Genomic DNA, 24,523 nt, shown 5'->3' with positions numbered 1-24,523 from the left:
GGCTTGTGTATTTTTCTTTACAGATCGTTGTGTTTATTCGCGTTTCATTTTTTTTTTTTAATGTATTTTTTTTGTGACACAGTGAGGCCTACCCCGCGGTTCGATTTAGCCGCGGCTGTTTTCCATTCTATGTTACAATCATTTACAGGCTTTAAGAAGTATAGCCGGTGCCAGCGTGTGATCTCCCTCACTGACCCAAACAAGTGGTGTGTACAGTGTTTAGGACCTGACCATTGTCCGGAGTCATGTGCCTGCTGTGCTACCCTTCAGTCTCGAGCCCTGAAACGTTGTCGAATTCAGGTAGACAAGCTCTTTGGCGGCATGGATAAGGTCTTGACCTCGATTCCAGACCAGTCCTCGACCTCTACTCTAAACCCAGTGAAGTCTTCTACGGGCATATCGTTTTTCGCCTCGACCTCGCCCTTAGTCAAATCTTCCTTGTTTGTAAAATTCTCAACTTTGGGGAAATCACCTAAATCTCCTGAGGAGCCATTATCCTCACTGCCTTCTTCAGGTAAAGTAGCTAATCCACCTCCTTCAGATATACCCTTAGCACGGTGGTTTTGATGCTGCCTAAGAAACATGTCTCAAAATCCAGACCTCTTTCTTCTTCGAGGTCATCTTCTCGGAGACTATAGCCGCACCAAATGTACCAGATACAGTGGTCTTGGTGCCACTTTTGCAGAATATGATAGAGCCTTTTCTGCATCAGGAGTTTGGTGACATGCTTGCCAAATTTACTCCTGCCTCGACTCTGCTTTCTGCAGTCAAGCCTGAGCACTCAGCAGTATTACTACTACTACTACTAATAATAATAATTTTATTTTTTATATACCGCCTAACCAAAAATGGTTCTAGACAGTTTACAACAAATAAGCACTAGTCATACAGTGAAGAGTACAATTTAAAAGGAAAGTACAATTCTAAACAATGTACAATAAATAATCCTACAGTGAAGAATATGATTTTTAAAAAAGTACAATTTAAAAGAATGGTTCTGAGCAGTTTACAACAAATAAGAACTGAACATATAGTAAAAATGCAATTTAAAAGGTAATACATTACATAACAGAAGCATAAAATTATTAAATGAGAAAACTAGTTAGGATACAAATTTTTCAAATAGTTGGGTCTTCAATAATTTTCTAAAATCAAGATAAGAAGAGGATCCTAACATAATTTTACAGAACCAACCATTCAATTTGGCAGCTTGAAAAGAGAGAGTTCTCTCAAGAAATATTTTGTAACAACATAATTTAACTGAAGGAAATGTAAACAAACAGACTCTGCGTATAACTTTATTTGGGTGATTCAAAGAAAAATGGAAGACAAGGTATCCAGGTGACAATCCAAAAATTGATTTGTAACAGATATAAGCAAACTTAAACAAAACTCTGGCCTCAATCGGCAGCCAGTGAAGTTTCAAATAATATGATGTAATATGCTCCCATTTTTTCAATCCAAAGATCAATCGAACTGCGGTGTTTTGAACCACTCTCAATTTTCTTAAAATTTTCTTATAAGCCCCCAAATAGATAACATTACAATAATTAAGAATACTTAAAACAGATGACTGCACTAACAGATGGAATGAAGCTTCATCAAAGTATTTCTTAATAGAATTCCAGAACTTGGAGACTTGGTGGATGGCTGGTTAGCAGTTAAGCTCCCTCCTCTAAGCATCATTTATTAGACTCCAAAGTTATAATTTTTCTTCTATTTTGCTATAAAATCCTCTAATAATGGCATCTAACAAGCAGAAGATGCAGGAAACTCCCACAAAATCTACAGGAAAGATTAAAAGATTAAAAGAAGATCCACAGGCTCCAAGTGGGATTTCTCTGCCATTAGATGCCTTATATGTAATAGAGGTAATGAAGGAACTTGGAAACATCAATTTAACATTAACTGAAATGAGGAAAGAGATAATAATAATAATAACAGCTTATATACCGCAATACCGTGAAGTTCTATGCGGTTTACAAAGATTAAGCAAAGGTACAAATTGATTGACTTTAAGAGGGGACGAAGAAAGAGGGTTAATAGGACAGGAAATCCATTTTTGAGGAGAGAATGATCAATAGAACAAGTTAATCGCTATAGAGGGGAGAGAGAAGAGAGGATCAGTTGTCTAGATACTTTAGGAACAGGTGTGTTTTCAGACATTTCCTAAATTCCTCATAAGTAGTGGGCGAAAGCAATTGTTCTAGGTCTTTATCCCATGATGCTGCTTGGTGCGAGAGGAGATGTTCATGGAGTTTTTTCAGTTTACAACCTCTCACTGGGGGGGAAACGAAGTTGGAATGTGAGCTTCTCTTGTGTCTGTTGGCTGAGAAGACGAAAAGGTCAGTTATATATTTAGGGGCAAGTCCGTGTAGTGCTTTGAAGCAGAAGCAGGCAAATTTAAACTTTACGCGCGCCTCCATTGGCAGCCAATGCAGCTGCCGGTAGTAGGGTGTCACATGGTCAAACTTCCTCAGCCCAAAGATCAGTTTGACTGCTGCATTTTGCATCAATTGTAAACTCTGCATGTTCTTTTGGGAAATTGCTAAATAGGCGATGTTACAGTATTCAAGTAGACTCAGTACAAGGGATTGGACTAGGGTTCTGAATGCCGCAGTATCGAAATAAGCTTTAATGGATCTGAGTTTCCAGAGAGTGAAAAATCCCTTTCTGATCAAGGAGTCCACCTGGTCTCTCATGGTTAGGCACTGATTCAAAGTTACACCTAGTATCTTTATGGTAGGTTGGATAGGGTAATTAAGATTATTGATACATAGTGGTGATTTGGTGTCAAGCGGATGACATCATGAATAGTAAGTTGGACATAGTAAACAACAGAATGGATAAGATGGAAAACAAAATAGAAAAGATTGAACATGTGCAACAGGACCATAAAAAAGATCATAAGATCCTAAAAGAAATGAGTAAAAAAATGATGGATCTTGAGAACAGATTAAGAAGACAGAATATAAGGATCCTTGGATTAAAGGAAGGGGCTGAAGGAAAAAAATATGTTATCCTTTTTAGAAGAAACAATACCAAAAATTCTTCCTATCAAATTAAAAGTGTCAATTGAAATAGAGAGAGCACACAGGATTGGAGTGAAAAAATCTCAAAATCAAGAAATACCCAGGCCAGTAATATTAAGACTAATGAGATTTCAACATGTACTTGAAATTTCAACCTGTACTTGAAATTTTAAAAGTTGCAAAAGAAACAAAAAATCTGGCATATAAAGATTCCAAATTACTCTTTGTCCCAGATTTTGTTCAGCTGAGAAAGCAATTCCTGCAATTAAGACAACCATTAAGGGATATTGCAGCTAATTATGGGTTATATTATCCAGCACTGACGAGAGTTACATATAAAGATAAATTTCATCAATTTGAGGATCCAGAAAGTCTTAAAGAGTTTCTGTCATCTCAAGAAGCACCTATGAACTAATTATTATACTGATGGAAACTGTGACTTTGTTTTTTTTTTTAATTTACCTCGATTTGGAAAGTTTGGAGAAATACAGAAATAACTTAATAGTTTTGTTATTGACTTTCTTTGATATTAAAAATGGATATTGCAACTGATTTTTAACTGTATTGGAACCATTGGAATAGTCACCATTTCAAACAGAAGATTCTACAAGTGAGCAGGAAAACAGCTGATACATTAATATATTCAAATAGTCACCTGATGTTGGAGGAAGTAGATGATGAGAGGGAGAGAGGAGGAGAAACAGAAGAGGCCTTTCAGAGTCTTCGTTCTGGTATGGAACCAGATAATCTGATGATGTAGCATGGATGGAATTCTTAGACCTGCTGATTTTGATGTCATGTTTTGAAGTTGGGGGGGGGGAAAGAGCTCTGTTGGATATAATTAGATAAGTGCAGGAATTCTTGACTCAGGGGTGGGGCTGTGGAGGTAAGTGCGATCTATGATCTGCCTTTTATTCCTCAATGCCATTCTCATTGTTAAACTTAGGAGCACTTTACCCCGCCTCCCTCCTCTGATGCAAGCGCGCCATAGACTTTGTGGGGTCGAGGCGACTTGCACATTGCTACATGAGTGCACTCATTCTCTGCTTGATTAAGTGGTCAGTGAGGGTGCAGGAAGTGCTATGAAAAGTCTGTGGTAGGGAGAAAAGCAACACTGTGTTTCCGCCGACACGTGGCACTGTTACATCCTGGCTCAGCATCCTCTGGGGAGCGCCGCCCTCGTCGGCACTTGGTTGGGTGACACTCAGTCTTCCAGTTTGGGAACCAGCAAACAGAATATTGAAGCGGTCCTCACTCATTGTGCAGGGCCGGATATTGTGGCCGGCATCCAGAAAGGGCGTAGGTCTCTCGTCTTTGCACCGGTCCCCCGACGGCACCACTTCTCATGCCACTGTGAGACGCAGAATACTAACTGGGCTCAGGAAGACAAGGGACATGACGGCTCAAAGGAAAATGCCACCAGGCAAACAGAGTGTGCAAGATGGAGGCAGAAGAAGATTGCAAGGAGAGAGAGATCGCTGTGGAAGGCCTCTCTGATTTGGGAATATTGTGGACACACCCTTGATAATTCTAATGGCCACATGATACAACTCTTGGTGCAGTATCTACATATCCATTTACATAATAGTATCTGTTCAAGTTATACTTTCATTGATATTGGAATTCTTTTAGAGAAAATATAAAAATATAATATTGTTATTTTCCTAGATAAGGATTTGAAATATAGTTTTAATCCTGTTGCCAAAATAATAAATAGAAGGGTTCTTATTTATTCATATTAAATCACTAATATTTAAGTGATTTTATTGATATGGTAAAGTCTCTATGAATTGATTGTATTTCCCAGGTAATTTAATTAATTATTTTATGTGGTTAATATACTTCAGTATATTTTATCTTTCCTATATGAATTTATAAAAGTAATATATTTATGAAATATTTATTATTTTAGGGAGGATTAATTATATTTCATGAAAAGGGGGAAAATAGATTTCTTAGATTTATGAATTATTCAATTTAGTAAGATTAAAAACTGATAAATTGTCATGTTAAAGAGGATAAATGGTTTCACTTCTTACGTAGGACTATATTTCTAGTAATAAATCTTTTAATTACATAGGTTGATAAATTATTATAGTGTAGAGGAAGTAAGATGCCTGGAGGAGGGTTGGGGCTACCAGTCTGAATTTATGTCTTCAAGTTATTGTAATATAAGGAGGGTGGGGATATGGGAGGGAATAAGGAAGGGTTTTTGGGATCTTAGAAATATAATGTTCAAATGATCAAGGAAGGGAAAGGGATTCGAGAAGGGGAGGTTTGGGAGGGTCAGGTATTATGCTCCACATATTAAATTAAGTGAAATGAGATATGTACAGAAAAAATCATAATAATGTGAAATATTTGATGGGGTTCATGTGTCCTGTAAGTAAAATTCTTAATGGAGCTTAAATTTTTCTTGTTAAATTTTAATGGCCTCAATCATCCAATAAAAAGGAAGAAAACACTTTTGTTTTTAAAACAACAGCATGTAGATATATGTTATATCCAGGAGACTCATCTATCAGCTTTAGAGTCCAAAAAACTAGAAGGCGATTGGGTAAAACATTGTTTTTTTTTTCCCCTGCTGTGGGAAAGAAGGCAGGTATAGCAATTTTGGTGAATAAAAAATGTAATGCTATGTTTAAGTTAATTGCTACTGATACTTCAGGGAGGTGGTTACATGTAGACATGAGCCTGGGAAATATTACGCTGGCGTTTTTCAATGTATATGCACCTAATTTGAACCAATTTGAATTTTTTAAATCTCTACAACAATTTTTTACTACCACTGGCTGCTTCTAATTCAGTTATGGCAGGGGATTTTAATGCTGTTATAGATCCTTTAATGGATTAAAAAACCTAGTAGAATTATGAAGTCATCAGGATTAGATAATTTGGTACAGAATTGTGATTTGAAAGATATATAGCGAATATTTCATTTTAATGATCGGGAATTTTCTTTTTGCTCCCATGTTCACAAATCTTTTTTAAGAATAGATTATATATTTGTTTCAAATACATTAGTTCAACAAGTAACACAAGCCTCCATAGATCCAATTATTTTGTCTGATCCTGGTGGGGTGTGGATTAAAATTAAAATAATTGATCAAGATAATAGTAGATCTGTATGGAGATTTGACAATACATTGTTTGCGGAACCAAATTTCATTGAGGAAATTCAGTTAAAAATAAATGATTGTTTTCAAATTAATAATACGGAAAATATCTCCATGGAAACTCTGGGATGCTTTTAAGGCAACTATGAGAGGACAAATTATTTCTTTTTCGGCATATATTAAGAAACAAATTAAAAGACAATTTTCCAGTTTGGAACAAGACATTAAGTTATTGGAATCAAAATTGATTGATAAATGGGAATATATACTACAGGATCTCTTAAAAGCTAAAGGTAAATATAATGAGATTTCTTCTAAATTGATAAGGAAAGACTTATTTTCTCAAAAAGCTTTGTATTATGGAAATTCAAATAAGGCAGGAAGATTATTGGTAAATTATTTAAAAGCAAAAAAAAAAAAAAAAGAAAAACAAAAATAGTGGTGGTAAATGATGAGAAAGGGAATATTTATTCTCAAATTGGACCTATTTTAAAACAATTTTTAAACTTTTATAAAGTTCTATATTCTTCTGAGCCCTATTTAGATAAAGAAAAGGATGGTTTAGAATTTTTAAACTTAATTAAGGGACTAAAAATTCCTGAGCATATAAAAGAAAATTTAGAAAAGCCAATGTCACTATAAGAATTGCAAACAGCGTTGAAGTCCCTTAGAGTTGGACCCGCTCCAGGAGGAGATGGTTTCACAGTAGAGTTTTATTAATCATTTCAAATTACCCTATTACCATATTTGTTAAATTTGTATCAGGTTTAGCTAACTAAAGGTTGTATTACAGGTACTATGGCAGAATCATTAACTATAGTTTTACCAAAGCCAAATAAAGATCCCACATTGGTTTCAAATTACAGGCCCATTTCCTTAATCGATGTAGATGGAAAGCTTTTAGCTAAGACATTGGCTATACGCTTGGCTAAGGCTCTCCCCTTTATTATTGGAATGCACCAAACAGGATTTGTTGCTCAGAGACATTCTTCTAATAACACCAGGTTGGCTTTACATATGTTAAATTTGTCAAAAGCCATAAATGATCCGGCCTTTTCTGTATCCTTGGATGCAGAGAAGGCCTTTGATCGAGTTGAGTGGACCTTCATGTATCAAGCATTAGAATGGTTTGGTATAGGTTCAGGATTTATACAAATGATTCAAACATTGTATAGCTCCCCTGTTGCTAGATTGTATATTAATAATAATTTCTCAGAGCATTTTAGTCTGCAGAGGGGGGTTAGACAAAGCTGTCCCTTTTAGTCTTTGCTTTTTGATATTGTATTAGAACCCTTGTTATTAGCTATTCAGCAAGTGAAGGAGATACAGGGTATTCCTTATTCAGATCGGGAATATAAGGTTTCTGCTTATGCAGACGATATATACTTCTTCATTTGAGAAATCCGGAAACAACCATTCCAAGTTTACTAGAATTGATAGAGAAATTTTGAAAATTTTCAGGGTACAAGATAAATTGGAGTAAATCAGAAGTTCTTCCACTCAATGTACATTGTACAAAAGGTCTGTTTGATTCATTCCCCTTTCTTTGGCAAGAAGGTGGAATAAAATATTTAGGTATTTGGATAAAAAATACACTGGAAGACACGATGAAAGTGAATTAAAAATTTTTATTACAGAAGGTAACAGAAATGTGTGAGCAATCTTTCCTGGTGGGGGAGAGTCCAAACTATTAAAATGATGATTTTGCCTGTGGTTTGTTATCAAATGGGTATGTTGTCGTTTTTTTTTTCAAGGGTCCTTTTATAAAAAATTAAATAGTGTCCTTACAAAATTTATTTGGCTAGGTAAAACTCATAGAATTGCTTTAGTATCTCTACAAAAGCCTATTGCAGAAGGAGGGGTAAATTTTCCCAATTTTTATAGGTATCATCAATCCTATATTATGTGCCAGGGTATGTATTGGGTCCTCCCAGAGCTCATTGAAAATATCCCAGATTGGTTATGGTTGGAATGGTGCCTCATGTTTCCTCTGCGATTATGCCATGTTCTCAGTATCAAAATGCCTAGATTATATAAAGAAAATAGAATATTAGTAGATACATGGAAAACATTAAGATATGTGAGTAATTTAACACCTATTCCAATTCACAAATCAACAAATCAAACTATATGGCTGAACTCCAAGATTCGAATTGGCGTATTTAAGGTCATCTGGAAGTATTGGATGATAGCAGGTATTTGTGTATTAGATGATGTTATTTCTAATGGTAAGCTGCTTGATTTTTCACAGTTGCAAGTTGCGGGCGGGTGTTGTGAGCAAACTTTTTTCACCGTGAGCCAAAAATATCGGGCGCCAGCAAGTTATGAGCCAACTCGCCCGATTCTCCTCTCGCTGCCCTGCCATCTGCCGTACGCCTCTTCCGATCGTGCGCTGTGACGAGAAACGTGTGCGCTGCGATGTAATATTTTGTGCGCCAGCGCACGCCAGCGCAGCTTAGCGGGAACACTGGTTCAAATGGTTTTATTTATTTCCCCAAATTTATTTTTGTTATACGCATTGAAAATATTTGATATTGCGTTTAAATCAAAATCTCAATAAACTTGAAATGAGTGCCCGTGAGATTGTGGGAGGGTTAAATACTCAAAACTTAGAAGTTTTTGCTACGCCAGCTTTCTGGTATCTTTACATACAGTGGCGTACCTAGCATATGTAACATCCGGGGCCCATCATTTTTTGGCACCCCCCCCCATCTGTAAGAAAAACATGATTTTTAGTAACAAACCACACGTCACACATGAGTACCTAGGAAAAGGCAGCATCTTACATATTGCAGTGAGCAGTACATCAATACACCCATTGTAAAACTAAACAAGCCAGACCAGCACAGATCAATCCTACACCGTCAATCCTAACAGAAAACCATGTCTTTCGAACACACAGAACACAGAAAACACCTTCGCCTAGTAAGGAATATGTAATCACAAACTAACCCCTCCCTCTTTTACAAAACTGTAGTGTGGATTTTAGCTACGGAGGTAACAGCTCTGATGCTCATAAAATTCTGAGCATCAGAGCTGCTACCACCAAGGCTGGTGCTAAAAACGCTTCACAGTTTTGTAAAAGGGGGGATAAAATAAAAATACATAGACAAAGGTTAAATTGAACCAGCAAGAAGCTGGACTCTGCATACAATGCTTCACAGAAACAGTGACACATGTCTCCTAAAGCAATAAATAAATAGAAATTTTTTTCTACCTTTGTCTTCTGTGGTTTCTCCTTTCCTCATCTTCTTGTAACTCTCTTCCTTCCATCCACTGTCTGCCGTCTCTCTTCCCCTATATGGCATCTTCTCTCCTTCTATGCCCCTTCCAGAAACTGTATGCCTCCCCCTTCCATCTCTCCTTTCACCCCATTGGTCTGGCATCTCTCTCCTCGCCTTCCCTCTCCCACACCTCTCCTCATAGTCTGGTATCTCCCCTTCCCTGATTCTCTGGCATCTCTCTCCTTTCCTTTTCTTCCATCTTTCGTTCCCCCTCCATGCTCTCACATCTCCCCCTTCCTTTTCCCTTAGACTGGCATACCTTCCTCCTACGCTCCAAGCCCTGGCATCTCCTTTAATTCCCTACCTCATCTTCCTTCTCCCTCCAGCTGGGTACCGCAACACTCTTCCCTGCAGCTCTGCACTTCCCCACAATTGCCATGCTTCGGTTCCTCTTCTTCCTTCCTTCCTCCCCCCCCCCCCCGCGGGACCCTGCGGCACCATCAACTCTTACTCCCTCTAATGTCGGCCCTGCAGCTCCAGACTTCCTCGCACCTTCTCCCCTCCCCCTTTGGATCGCTATTATTTTAAATGTTATAGCCGCGGAGCTGTATCCATCAGTGGAGATGTCTAACCTCGGCCTGCCCCGGAACTCTTACTGCAGCAGCCGCCCGTCTAGGCAGGAACAGGAAGTCACTGTTGCAGTAAGAGTTCCGGGGCAGGCCGAGGTTAGACATCTCCACTGATGGATACAGCTCCGCGGCTATAACATTTAAAATAATAGCGATCCAAAGGGGGAGGGGAGAAGGTGCGAGGAAGTCTGGAGCTGCAGGGCCGACATTAGAGGGAGTAAGAGTTGATGGTGCCGCAGGGTCCCGCGGGGGGGGGGGGGGGAGGAAGGAAGGAAGAAGAGGAACCGAAGCATGGCAATTGTGGGGAAGTGCAATCCCCCCAATGCGTCCCCTTACCTTACCGACGCGTGTGTGCGCTGTGAAGAGAAACTTTGCGCTGCGATGTAATATTTTGTGCGCGAGCGCAGGCCAACGCAGCTTAGCGGGAACACTGGTTGCAACATAAATATGGCCTAAATAAAACACAAAGTTTTAGATGGATGCAACTGAACAGGCCATTCATTAGGGGTTCCCTGAATGGAAAAATCTTAATAATCAATATAGCTTGGAGTTCTTATGCTTTCAAGTGGACTTCCTGGGGCACCAGGCCGCCCAGAGGTATAATTTGTTAATTGTATTTATCAAAAAGAAACCAAAGACTGGTCTGAAAGACATTTGGAGCATTGAGATTAAGCATCAAATTACTGCGTCTCAATGGCCACAAATTTGGACTTGGAGGATGAGATATACAGTGTCTGCATCTATGAGACAAACTTGTTTTTTTCTGTTACATAGAACATTATGGACCCCTGTTCGGTTATAAAAATTAGATAGCTCTAAGTCTAATAGACGTTGGCATTGTCATCTCTAAGCAGGGACTTTAGATAAACTATTGTCCATTTATTATAGCTTATTGAAAATCAATTTGGGCCAAATTAATTGTTTATTAGAAAACCCAGTGGCATTGACCTATGATACTATATTATTTGGCATGTCAATGAGGGCAAAGAGTCAGATATCTTCGAACAATAATAAGCTTTTGCTTATAATGACAGGGATTGCCATACAACAAATTACTTGTAACTGGAGGAACTGGAATAGACTGAATTATAATTTTTGGTGGAACTCATTGTGTCATATATGTAAAATGGAAAGAGTAATAGCTACACGGTGTCAGGTCAAAAGCGCACCGGGACAAAGGCGCGAGCAGACAACTGAGCGCAGCGTGGAGGCGCACGCTGAAGAAAAAGACTGTTTTTAGGGGCTACGACGGGGGGTGTGGGGGGAACCCCCCAACTTTACTTTATACAGATTGCACCGCGTTGTGGGGGCGTTGTGGGGGGTTGTAACCCCCCACATTTTACTGAAAACTTAATTTTTTCCCTGTTTTTAGGTAAAAAGTTATGTTTTCACTAAAATGTGGGGGGTTACAACTCCCCAAACCCCCCACAATGCCACCGTGATCTGTATTAAGTAAAGTGGGGGGGCTCCCCAAAACAAACCCCCCCGTCGCAGCCCCTAAAAACAGTCTTTTTCTTTGGTGCGCGCCTCCGTCTTGCGCTCAGTTGTCGGCGCGCGCCTTTGTCTTCCACGTTACTGTCTATGAACCTAGCTACACAGCAGGGGTATTTAAGGAAATTTCAAGATGTGTGGGAGCCGTTAACAAAATATTGTAATGAATAGATGCCATTTTTCCCATAAATGTATAAGTTCAATATTCAGGGAGGGGGGGAATTTTAGTATATCATCTTCTATATAGGATATTAAATATTTGTTATGAAAGGGTGGGAAGGGAGGGAGATAAGGTTATATGATTTGTATTATTGCTGAATATTAAGTGATATATTTAATGTTATAATGTTTTAACTTGTTGTCACACTTATTGTAAGTTTGAAAATGAATAAAGATTATATTTTTAAAAAAGTATTTCTTAATAGTGCGAAGTTTCCAGAGCACAGCAAAGCAATTCTTCAATAATAGATCAGCATGATGTTTAAAAGTGAGATGTTTATCTATAGTCACTCCCAATACAAGGAGTTGAGTCCTTGGCAGTACCTCGAGCTCAACCTAGTCACTCTGTACAAGGAGTCGAGTCCTTAAGAGTACTTCGAGAGGAGTCTGCACACACTATACAAGGAGTTGAGTCCTTGGCAGTGCCTTGAGCTCGACCTAGTCACTCTGTACAAGGAGTCGAGTCCTTAAGAGTGCCTCGAGAGGAGTCTGCACATACTATACAGTGTCTCGAGATACCTCGTTACAAGGAGCTGAGTCCTTTTTGATATCTCGTCCTCAAACTCCGTCTACCAGTCCTTCCTTTTCCATAAAGTGATGCCCTTTTCGAGGCACAGGACGAGGACTCCTCGACATTCATCTTCCAGATTGGATCCAACTCAATCACAGGACCATGATTCGAGACATCCTTCTCCACATCCTTCTCCATCATCCGTCGAGGCATTCATCGAGACCTAGGTCTTCTTCTCGAGACAGGTCTCGTTTATCCAGGCATCGAGACTCATCGAGACCTCATACTCCTTTGTCAGTTGCAGAGCCTCACCACTCTCGTTAGTCAAGTTCTTCTCCTGCGAGGTTCTCTTCACATTCCAGAAGTGGGTCATCTTTGCCTCTGGACTCGGATATCAGGTATCAATACTCCAGAGAGGCTTCACCTTCATTCTCTGCTATGAGAGGGACCTCGAGGATTTCTCAATCACCTTCTCCTCAATGAGGTCATTCCTCTTCAGACCTGGTATCCTTTACCAAGTTTCTCTCTAAAATGAGTAAAGATCTTAACATATCTTTAGAATATGACCCATAATACTCTAAGGAGTATCTGGAAGAGCTGGGAATGCATCATCCTCCTAGAGAGTCTCTCATATTGTCCATCAATGGCATTCTTTCTCAAACTTTCAAGAGAAATCTTGAGACACCATATTCCGTTCCTGCTGTACCAGCAAAGTTGGAATCTCGATATCGAATGGTTCACGGTAAGGGATTTGACAAGTCTCAATTATCCCACTAGTCTCTTCTTGTGGAATATTTAAAAAGAGCCAACACTGCCAAGGTTTATGCCACCATCGCTCCTGGAAGAGAGGATAGGACTATGGATAAGTTTGGTCGTCGCCTGTATCAAAACTCACTCATGGCGACCCAAGTTTTGAACTACAACTTTGTCTTCACATCTTATCTTAAGCATTTGATTAACACCATGCCTGATTTCTTCAAATATCTTCTTCAACATAGACTTCCAGAGTTTCAACAACTTCACAATACTCTAGGGCAACTTTGCTTGCATCTAGTTCAATCTTCATATGATGCGTTTGAACTGTCCTCTAGAGCCACCGCTTTTTCGGTGGCCATGTGTCATCTTGCCTGGCTTCGCACTGTGGACATGGACCTGAATCTCCAAGATCGCCTGGCAATGACTTGTTTGATGACTCTATTAAGGCAGCTACCAAACATTTATCTGAACATGAAAAGTCCTTTGCTTCCATCTTCAGACCAAAGCCAAAGCCTGCCTCTGCCAAAGGTTTTAGGCCTGTTCCATTCTACCAGAGGCGATTTCCTCAGAAGGTGACTCCTTATTCAAGGCTGCCTCCTAAGAAACAACAGCAGCAACAACGTCAGCAAAAAACTCAGACTCCTGCTGCACACAAGGCCTCTCAGTCTTTTTGACCATCTAACACAGAGCATAACCTCAATAGTTCTGCCTCTGTCCTCTCCTCTTCCCATAGGGAGCCAACTCCATCTCTATTACCATCGATGGGAACTCATTACATACGACCTCTGGGTCCTCTCTATCATCAGGGAAGGTTACTCTCTTCATTTTATGCAGATCCTTCCAGTTCTTCCTCCAAGAGAGTATCCTTCCAATCCTTCCCAGACCGCCCTTCTTCTTCAGGAACTTCAAGCTCTGCTCTGTCTCTGTGCCATCAAGAAAGTTCCTCTGGAACAGCAGAGCAGGGGGTTTTACTCCCATTACCTCCTAATTCCGAAAAAGATGGGCAATCTGCGACCTATATTGGATCTCAAAGCACTCAACAAATTTCTTGTCAGAGAAATTTTTCAGATGCTGTTTCTAGCATCCTTGTATCCCCTCCTAGATCAGAATGATTGGTTATGCTCTCTGGATCTCAAAGAGGCTTATACTCACATTCCCATTCATCCAGCCTCTCATAAGTTCCTCAGATTTCGGGTGAGAAATCATTTTCAGTAGAGTGCTACCCTTCAGCCTGGCATCATCTCCCAGAGTCTTCACCAAGTGCCTAGTAGTGGTAGCAGTAGTTCTGCAAAACCATGGTCTTCCGGTTTTTCCGTACCTGGACGACTGCCTCATCAAGGATTCAACATCTCAAGGGGTTATTGTAGCGACCCAATGGACTACTTGGTTCCTCCAAAGCTTGTGGTTTAAAATCAATTTCCCAATATCCCAACTTCAGCCCTCTCAGACTCTATAGTTCATCGGAGCTGTACTGGATACTGTGCAACTCAGAGCATTGCTTCCTCAGCAGCGTCAGGATGCTTCATTCAACTTTGTCACAAAGTGTCATTCCTCACTTCACTTTCAGCGAGACACATGATGGTTCTCCTAGGTCACATGGCCTCTACAGTTCCTTTAGCCAGACTTCACCTCAGAATTCCTAAGTGGACCCTGGCATCTCAGTGGGCCCAGGCTTTAGACCCACTCTCTCAGCACATTACAGTGACTCCTTCATTGAGACAGTCTCTCCACTGGTGGATGCTCTCATCCAATCTCTCCAGAGGTTTACTGTTTCAAATACCCCCTCATCAGAAGGTCCTCACGACAGTTTCCTTGACCTATGTTTGTGGGGCTCATCTCAATGGTCTCCGTACTCAAGCCATTGGTCCACTACAGATCGGCAGTGCCACATAAATCTGTTGGAACTCAGAGCGATCTTCAATGCTCTCACTGTTTTTAAGCATCTTCTCCACGATCAAGTTGTCCTCATTCGGACAGACAATCAAGTCGCCATATACTACGTCAACAAGCAGGGAGGAACAGGATCACTCCCTCTCTTCCAAAAAGCTCAAAAGGTGTGGAATTGGGCAATTCTTCACAATACCTTTCTTAAAAGCGGTCTATATTCAAGGAGAGAAAAATTGTCTGGTGGATAAATTGAGTCGTCTTCTGCAACCTCACAAATGGACACTCATTTCCTCGCATCTCCATCACATTTTTTCTCAGTGGGGGACTCCTCAGATAGATCTATTTGCATCTCCCCACAACAACAAACTGCCTCCAGGATATACTCTCCTCATCGCCTCGAGGCAGATGCTTTTCTTCTGGAATGGACGAATCAGTTTCTATATGCATTTCCTCCATTTCCTCATTCTCAAAACACTCATCAAACTCAAACAAGAATATGCTACCATGATTCTAATAGCTCCTCAGTGGCCCAGAAAACTGTGGTTCTCCCTTTTCCTTCAACTCAGCAGCAGGGAGCCACTACTTCTACCAGTGTTTCCCTCTCTGCTTACACAGAGTTAGGGGTCTCTACTTCATCCCAACCTGCAGTCTCTACACCTTACAGCTTGGTACCTCTCAACCTAACTGCCACTCTACAGTTTTCTCAATCTGTCAATGACATTTTAGAAGCTTCCAGGAAGCCTACGACTAGGCAATGTTACAACCAGAAATGGACTAGATTTTATGCTTGGTGCACTATTCATCACAAGTACCCTCAATCTACTTCTTTGTCTTCAGTTTTGGATTACTTGTTGCATTTATCTCAATCAAGCCTCAAATGCACATCTATTCGAGTTCATATCAGTGCAATTGCTGCTTTCCATTAGCCTATAGAAGGGAAACTCCTTTCTATTCATCCTGTGGTTTCCAGATTTATGAAAGGACTTTTCATTGTCAAGCCACCTCTCAAACCGCCTCCAGTGGTTTGGGATCTCAAAGTTGTTCTTGCTCAATTGATGAAGCCTCCCTTTGAACCAATGGCTTCGGCTCATCTCAAATATCTCAATTGGAAAGTGGTTTTTCTTATTGCTCTCACGTCTCCTCGCAGAGTCAGTGAGCTACAAGCTTTAGTAACGGACCCACCTTTCACCGTATTCCATCATGACAAGGTGGTCCTCCATACTCATCCTAAATTCTTACCTAAAGTGGTTTCAGAATTTCATCTCAACCAATCCATTGTACTTCCAGTGTTTTTTCCAAAGCCTCATTCTCATCCTGGAGAAACAGCTCTTCATACTCTGGACTGTAAGAATGCTTTGACTTTCTACTTGCAACGCAATAAGCCACACATATCTGCTCCTCAACTTTTTGTCTCTTTTGATCCAAACAAGTTAGGACATCCAATTTCCAAGCATACCATCTCCAACTGGATGGCTACTTGCATCTCTTTCTGCTATGCTCAGGCTAGACTGCATCTACAGGGTCAAGTCACAGCCCATAAAGTCAGAGCCATGGCGGCATCAGTAGCTTTCCTTAGATCTATTCCTATTGAGTAAATCTGCAAAGCTGCCACTTGGTCCTCGATTCATACTTTCACCTCTCATTATTGTCTGGATTCTTTTTCTAGCTGGGATGGCCATTTCGGCCAGGCAGTTTTATAAAATTTATTCTCCTAAATTGCCAACACTCCTACCATCCCATTCTGGTTAGCTTGGAGGTCACCCTCCTACCATCCCATTCTGGTTAGCTTGGAGGTCACCCACATGTGAGAATATGCTGCCTGCTTGTCCTGGGATAAAGCACAGTTACTTACCGTAACAGGTGTTATCCAGGGACAGCAGGCAGATATTCTCACATGGTTCTCCCATGGTTGGCTTCTTAGCTAGCTATCTGAACTGAGGAGACGTGCGCCCTACGTCGGGCGGGAAGGCACTCGCGCATTTGCAGTGCTGCAGTTGTGAACTTTCTTAAAGTTTTGCAAGCAAATCTGCTTGTGAGGCTGTCCGCTTCCAGTCTCCGTGGATGACGTCACCCACATGTGAGAATAGCTGCCTGCTGTCCCTGGATAACACCTGTTACGGTAAGTAACTGTACTTTTTTTAAAGAAGCATTGATTAGCCTCTTGGAATCCAAAAAAGCTCTCCCTCCTAAACCCCTCTTCCCAGCACACAAGAATCAAAACCTTCCCTCCCAGAACGAGACCCCCCTGGGGTCTAATTAGGACTTCCAGGTCTATCTGTATCATTGATGGTCTTAATTGGGTTGTTGGGGCAGGAGTTAAACCCTTCACACCTGCTCCTTGTAAGTGGCCTTGTAAATGGTTGCCAAGATCTTTCGTAAGGGGTAGTTGAATGTAACCTTGAGCTACCACTAAAAAAGATATGAGCAAAATCCAATTAAATACTATATATACTCAAATATAAACCAATCAGAATATAAACCGAGCTGATCTTTCCCCCCCCCCCAAAGGAGGAAAAAAGGTTGACTCAAATATAAATCGAGATTAGAAACTTGGATGATCCTGGTGAACCAGTCTACAAAGACTAGACATCCTTGCCATAAATTTTAACACAATTTTTTTTAACATTAAATATTTTTATTAGTATAAAACCACACAAAGTTTGCAATAACAGCAGTTTCAATAATATTAGTTTACATAAACAAATCCTCCCACCATAATCCCCCTGTCCCCTACCCCATCCCCCTGCCCCAAATTTTAACACATTTATTAACTTCACAATGTAGCTTTAGTCATCAATGATTTACAATCCTTCAAAAGATGATTCCTCATCATCAGAATTCCCAGACAGTAGAAGTCAGCTTCTGTGATGTCATCAGCATAGACCATGTCATTATCATCATTGCTGTTGTTCTCATACATTACATTACATTAGGGACTTTTATTCCGCCTATACCTTGCAGTTCAAGGTGGATACAGCACATCATTTTCACTGTCAGCCATGGCAATGCTTATACCACATTTTTTTTTTTTTTTTTTTTTTTTTTTTTTGAAGTTTAAAATTTTTTATTAAACAAAATGAAAACAGTACACAGGCAGTATGCCAACAGCAAAAGTACAATGCCCATATGATACAACAGAACCCCCCCACCCCCCCCCGCCGAGTGATACAATATAAGCCTAAAACAAAGGAAGATGCAAAAGAAAAATAAGAAGAGTTTCAAAGTAGACCTCGCCAGGAGCTATAACGAGACCACTGTCGATGAAACGTTCCACAGGAATCATTATTTAAAGCAGTCAATTTGGACATCAAATAAATTTGGTCAACCTTATGTAACAGTTCAGTACGAGAAGGCAAAGAGTCCCGTTTCCAATATGTAGCCACTAAAAGTCTGGCTGCCGTAGTAACCAGGGCCACAAAGTGATTCTGATCCACATCCAAACTTCCCAAAGGATAGTTAAGTAAAAATGTTTCCATACGCATTAGGATGGGTAAGCGTAACACATCAATCAGCAGTCGCTGAACCATCTTCCAAAAAGGTACAATCTTAATACAATCCCACCACACATGCCCAAAGGAGCCCAGACACCCACAATTGCGCCAACAGTGCCCGTTCCCACAATGATAGAAACGATGTACCTTTTCTGGCGTGAGGTACCACTGAAATAGCATCTTATACCCCTGCTCCACTAAGGGAGATGCCAAGGAGACTCTCAGCAGTGTACCATAAAGACAGTCCCATTGTCGATAATCCAAAGCCCTCCCCAGCAAGAGTTCCCAACGATGTTCATATGTGTGAGCCTGTGGTCGAGTGTATAAAAGAGCCCTATAGAGACGGGAAATAAGGCCCACCCCAGATCCCATCCTAAAAACTTGTAAGAAAGCAGAGTCTGCCCCTTCCCACTCCGGGATCACCCTCTTCACCATAAAATCTCGAAGTTGGACATAGGCGAAAAAATCAGTCGAGGGGAGATCATATATAGATTGTAAGGCAGCAAAGGGTACCAGTTGTCCACCCACTACCAGCTGACCTAGGACCCTAAGACCCTCCATTTCCCAACGCCGAAAAATCCCAGTATCTTTGGCAGGCAGAAAATCAGGGGCAAATCTAATGGGAGTGGCATAAAAATAGCGCTGACGTGGGAACCAAGCTCGTCTAACCCGGCTCCATGCATGCAAAGTACATTTCATCCCATAAGATGTCTCAGTCTGCAGATCCCGAAGGATATCAAAAGACAGCCAGGGCACTGCTGCCAAAGGGTAAGTAGGCTGTAAGGCCTGTTCTAGTGAGACCCAGCGCTGGGAGGGATATGCCCAATGAAACAGTCCCTGCAGTTGGGATGCATAGTAATATGTAGAAAAATCAGGAACACCCATTCCCCCATGTAATCTATCCCAGTACATACGCTCCCTCCGCACCCTAGGGGGTTTACGTGTCCAGATATAAGCAAAGGCCCGCCGTTGTAGCCTAAGCAAGAACCGTTTAGGAATTGAGAGAGGTAGGCAGGAGAACAGATACAAAAAACGAGGCAGCACATTCATACGCAAAGCACTAATCCTACCCATCCAAGACAATCTCAATCCTTCCCATCGATCCAGATCAGCAAATACAGTTCTTAGCAACGGAGGGTAATTCAATTCAAAAAGGTCAGTAAGTCTTCTAGATATACGCACACCAAGGTATTTAATGGATTTAGCCGCCCATCGAAACGAGAACCCAGCACGTAAATCCGTCACCAACAAGTCCGGAAGGGAAACGTTAAGCAATTCAGATTTTTCGATGTTAATTTTAAAGCCAGCCACCACACCAAATGTAGTCAAAACACGAAGCGCCTCCGTCAAAGAACGATGTGGGTGGGTCAAGGTAAACAAAATATCATCAGCATACAATAAAATCTTATGCTCTTCACCACCCACCACAATTCCCTGAATGTCAGCATTCGCACGTATAGAGGCTGCTAAAGGTTCCATGACCAGCGCGAAAATCAGTGGTGACAAAGGGCACCCTTGCCTAGTTCCTCTACGGATCATAAAGTTAGCAGTATATCTTCCATTAACTCTTAAACAAGCCTCCGGGGCAGCATATAATAAAGTCACCCAGTGTAGAAAAGCACCCGAAATGCCCATTTTCTTCAAGGCCGCTAACATAAACGGCCAATAAACCCTATCAAAGGCTTTTTCAGCGTCAACTGATAACAGGACTGCCGGAACAGAATTTTGATGGGCCACTCCAATAAGGTCTAACACTCTTCGGATATTATCACCAGGTTGCCTCCCTGAAATAAAGCCACATTGATCTCCATGGACTAGGTAAGGCAGAAAACGTTGCAACCGGACTGCCAAAATACGGGTAAACAGCTTATAATCAACTCCTAACAATGAAATAGGGCGGTAAGACCCACAAAGGAGGGGATCTTTCCCAGGTTTAAGAAGAAGGGAGACCGCTGCCTGACGAAACGAATACGGCAGACAATCCCCCTCCAGAAAAGAATTAAACAATCTAGTCAGAGGATTGACTAAATGGGCCTCCATTTTCTTGTAAAACAGGGGGGAAAAGCCATCAACACCCGGTGCCTTGGAAGCAGCCAGATGACGTATAGCCGCTACCACCTCAGCGGGTTGAATGGGGGAAGAGAGCCACTCCGCATCAACTTCCGCCAAACAAGGCAAGGTGACGCTAGATAGAAAAGCATCAATCTCCCCCTCCGTGGATTCAATTTCCGGAGTGTACAGAGTCTGATAGAAGGATAAAAAAGCCTGATGGATGTCCCCATCATCCACACAAAGCTGACCCGAATCATTACGAATCCGAGTTATGGAGTGTTGTGCTTGAATTTGCTTGATCTGTGCAGCTAACAAGCGGCCTGCCCTACCACCCCATTCAAAAAACTGTTGTTTCCGCCTCTGCAGGGCCCAAGCCATGCCCTCTAAATCAAGTTCTTGTAAATCTCTCCGGCACTCCGTCAACGCAACCCCCCCAGCCACCGACGGGGCTCTCTTGTGAGCATTCTCTAGGCGTCGAAGGCGAGACACTAGTTCTAATCTGCGAGCCACTCGACATTGATTTCTGTACGACCCCCTCGAGATACAACAACCCCTAAGGGTAGCTTTAAAACTTTCCCAAAGAATGGTAACATCAATGCCTGCTATGTCGTTGAATTCAAAAAATTCCTCGACATCAGTCTCTAAAAGAGTCAAGGTATTGGGATCTTTTAACAAAGAGTCATTCATACGCCACATGCGACGGCCGCCTCTAACCTGTCCAATCTGTAACTCCAGAGTCAAAGGAGCGTGATCTGACCACACCCGGGGTTCAATACTGGAGGCCAGGGCTCGAGGCAAAGCAATACGAGGTAGCATCCACATATCAATTCTAGTATATGAATTATGTTTCGATGAATAAAATGTGTAATCTCGCGTGCCTGGATGTAAATAACGCCACACATCTATCAAATCATGCCTACGCAGGAAGCGCAGCAAAGCTCTTCTGTCGCTTCTAGCGTAGCGGATGGAAGAATTTGAATTATCCTCCTGAGGATAGCAAGTAAGGTTAAAATCTCCACCTACAAGGAGAGTACCTTCTACATGATCCAACAGTACACGTTCTAGCAGTGTAAAGAAGGCCCCCTGACCAGCGTTGGGGGCATAGACATTCAGCAAACTATACAAGGTTCCATCCAGCTCAGCCTTGACCAATATGTAGCGGCCCTCAACATCCCGCACCACCTCTCTCAATACCACCTGGACACGTTTATGTATTAAGATACCCACCCCCTGGGTCTTTTTCCGGACCTTATTAGAAGAAAGGAAAACGTGTGGATAGTTGTGGTGTGTAAGCAATTTCTCATAATGAGATTGAAAATGGGTCTCCTGAATAAATCCAACCGCACTATTCAGGCGGCTCATTTCTTTAAATAACAAGCGTCGTTTTTGTGGAGAATTCAGTCCATGTACATTATAAGATAGCAAAGTGAGTTTATCCATTTGTACCAGAAAAGAAAAAGCACATCATTACCAAATCGACCATTAGTTCCAAAGCAGCCAAATCAACCAACCCCTGCAATCGTAACCTTAAGAGAAACATTATACAAACACTCTTCCATACAATCATACAAGAAAGCACTCGGTCACCACTTTTCCCAGCACCAACACCCCCCCCCTCCCCCCAACCCCCCAACAATATCCCACATGGTCCAGCCACCAAAGCACCTGGTAACCATGGTACAGGAAGTGTAGAGAAACAGTTCACAAAGGGACCCCCAGAACAAGCCCTATAAACAATCTTCGCGACAGATGCCGCTCAGCAAAAAGAAGAAAAAACAGTCACAGCATAAAATTTCTAAATCACAGTGCACAAATACAAATGTTCAAGTGAGTGAGGGTGTAGCCGCCTCCAAAGGGCGACGAGCTGCAGCCGATCTAGCCACTCTCTGCCATCCCAGCCCTCTTCCTGGTTTGGGCACAGGTGATCTCTGAGGAAGTGGAGCCATTTCTGAGGCTGCCATCAAACTTGCTTCCACCATTCGAGCCTGAACATCCGCCACAGTTATTGCAGTGTAGGTCTTGCCTGCATGTGTAAAAGCCAGTCCGATGGGATAAATCCATCTATATCGAACACTGCGCTCCTGCAGTATACGGGTGCAGTCTCTATATGTGCGACGGCGGGCCAGAGTTGCTGGAGCTATATCAGGATAAACATCAATGTCCGCTTCTTCCCATTTAACGGTTCCCCCCGAGCGCCTCACCGCCCTAAGCACATGTTCCTTATCCATATAGCGATGGAAACAAGCCACAACATCACGAGGGCGATTCACATCACGAGGGCCAGGGATGCGGTGTGCCCTATCCAGCAATGGTTTACCCACTTCCACAGGCAAGCCAGCAGTCTCTAGTGCCTGTATACATATATGATCAATCACCTCCATACAGCGAGGGTCAGAAACAGTGTCTGGCACACCCCGAAAGCGAAGGTTGCACCGTCTGGAGCGATTCTCCAGATCCTCCAGCTTAAGGGTGCTCACATCAGCTTTTTCCTCCAGCGCTGCAATCTTGTCTCTCAGCTGTGATATTTCAGAGCCATGTGCTTCCACTGTAACTTCCGTCTCTCCCACCCGATTCCCGATTTCACCCACCTCTCGTTTTAGCTCAGCAACAACAGCATGGATATCAGCTCGAACTGCAGAGATTTCAGATTTCAGTTCCTGGAACCAACCACGCATCTCCAGCTGTAGAGTCGGCAGCGTTGCATCAGCAGGTGGGCCCTCCGCAGCCGCGGCCGGATCGGGCGCCATTTTAGAGCCAGGTTTAAGAGGCCCATTCGGGATCGGTGAGGAGAACGTTTTAATATCCGTTTGTTTTTTTCGCGTCGCCATCTAGACGCAGCAGTGCAGCTTCACAAACAAGCTGAGGGAGGCAGACAGTGCAGGCACGCGAAATCGCGCGAAGATCGCCAAAAACAGCACGGGGGTCCGCGGAGCTATCGCTCTAGGCTGCCATCAGCCACGATGACGTCACTTCCTCCCTTATACCACATTTTTTGAAAGCATGTTGAACCTTATCTTCTGGAATGTCTTCCCAAGCATTGTAGGATATGCGGAATATAAATAAAATAAAAAAATAAATCTCTGACCCACTTTGCAGTTTCACCAGAGGACATCCATTCATGCCACATCTTTTGTACATAATCCTTGAAAGATTTATTCAAATAAACATCTAGCGGTTGTAAAACAAATGTAAGACTGCCTGGTATAACTGCCAGTGTAGTCTGAAGAGATTTTCCCTTCATCTTGATGTCTTCAGATAAGTGAACTGTAAACACATCCCAAACAAACAATGATGGGTTTTTTTCTTCAATACTCTATCGTCTATTCCAAATCTCATCAAGCCATATTTTGGTTCCTTCTTCATCTATTCAACCTTTGGCATGTGCATGCACAGTAATTCGTGGTGGAAATTGACATTTTCTGGCAATGTCTTCCTTTTAAAAATGACTACAGGCCTCAGTTTGATAGCATTCTCCAAATGAGAGAACAAGAGTAAAATGGTTCTTTTCATTTCCAGTTGTCTTCAAAAAACAGTTTATCGCCTAGGCTTGCCACAGTTCTGTTGCTAGTAAGGTCAAACATCATTGATGTTTCATCCGTTTCCAACTTCTCCAAACTCAAAATTTTATGGGTATTCTTATGTTCTTTGAATCCCCTTTTAGGTTTGCATTCTAGCAGTGGGATTTTAAAACCCCCACCAGCCAGCTGAGGAAAGTGGAAAATGGGATAGTATTTAAAAATAAAGGTCCAGTATTCAGCTGGTGATACTCAGTGTTTTGCTGATTGCTGTCAGCTTTAGTCTTAGATATTGAATGTTGCACCATGTTTGGGCACTGGCATTAAATATCTGGACATATGTGGCCAGATAAAAACCTAGCTGTTTAGTGAGATATTCAGTACTTAACTGGCTAAGTTGAACTGCATAAAGATAGAATTATATTTTATGCAGTCCTATTTATGTGGTTATCTTAGCAAATTAAATGCCAAATATTGGCACTTAGCCAGATAAGTGCTGACTCCACCCCCTCAAATGCCATAAAGTAGATAGTTAAATGCTGCTGAATATGCCCGGTTAGCTCTGGAAAACAGGAGCCTTTGCTGGTTGTTTAAACCCAA

At 41.7% G+C, this 24,523-nt stretch overlaps 1 protein-coding gene across 5 annotated transcripts in view; it reads left to right on the top strand.

Moving 5' to 3' along the window:
• The window catches only part of CROCC2 (ciliary rootlet coiled-coil, rootletin family member 2), a 993,480-nt gene that overhangs the window by 322,794 nt on the left and 646,163 nt on the right, over positions 1-24,523 (top strand). The window lies entirely within an intron of this gene.

Source organism: Geotrypetes seraphini, chromosome 9 (genome assembly GCF_902459505.1).
Source record: "Geotrypetes seraphini chromosome 9, aGeoSer1.1, whole genome shotgun sequence".
Lineage (NCBI taxonomy): Eukaryota > Metazoa > Chordata > Amphibia > Gymnophiona > Dermophiidae > Geotrypetes > Geotrypetes seraphini.
This window is presented reverse-complemented; position numbering and strand designations above follow the sequence as displayed.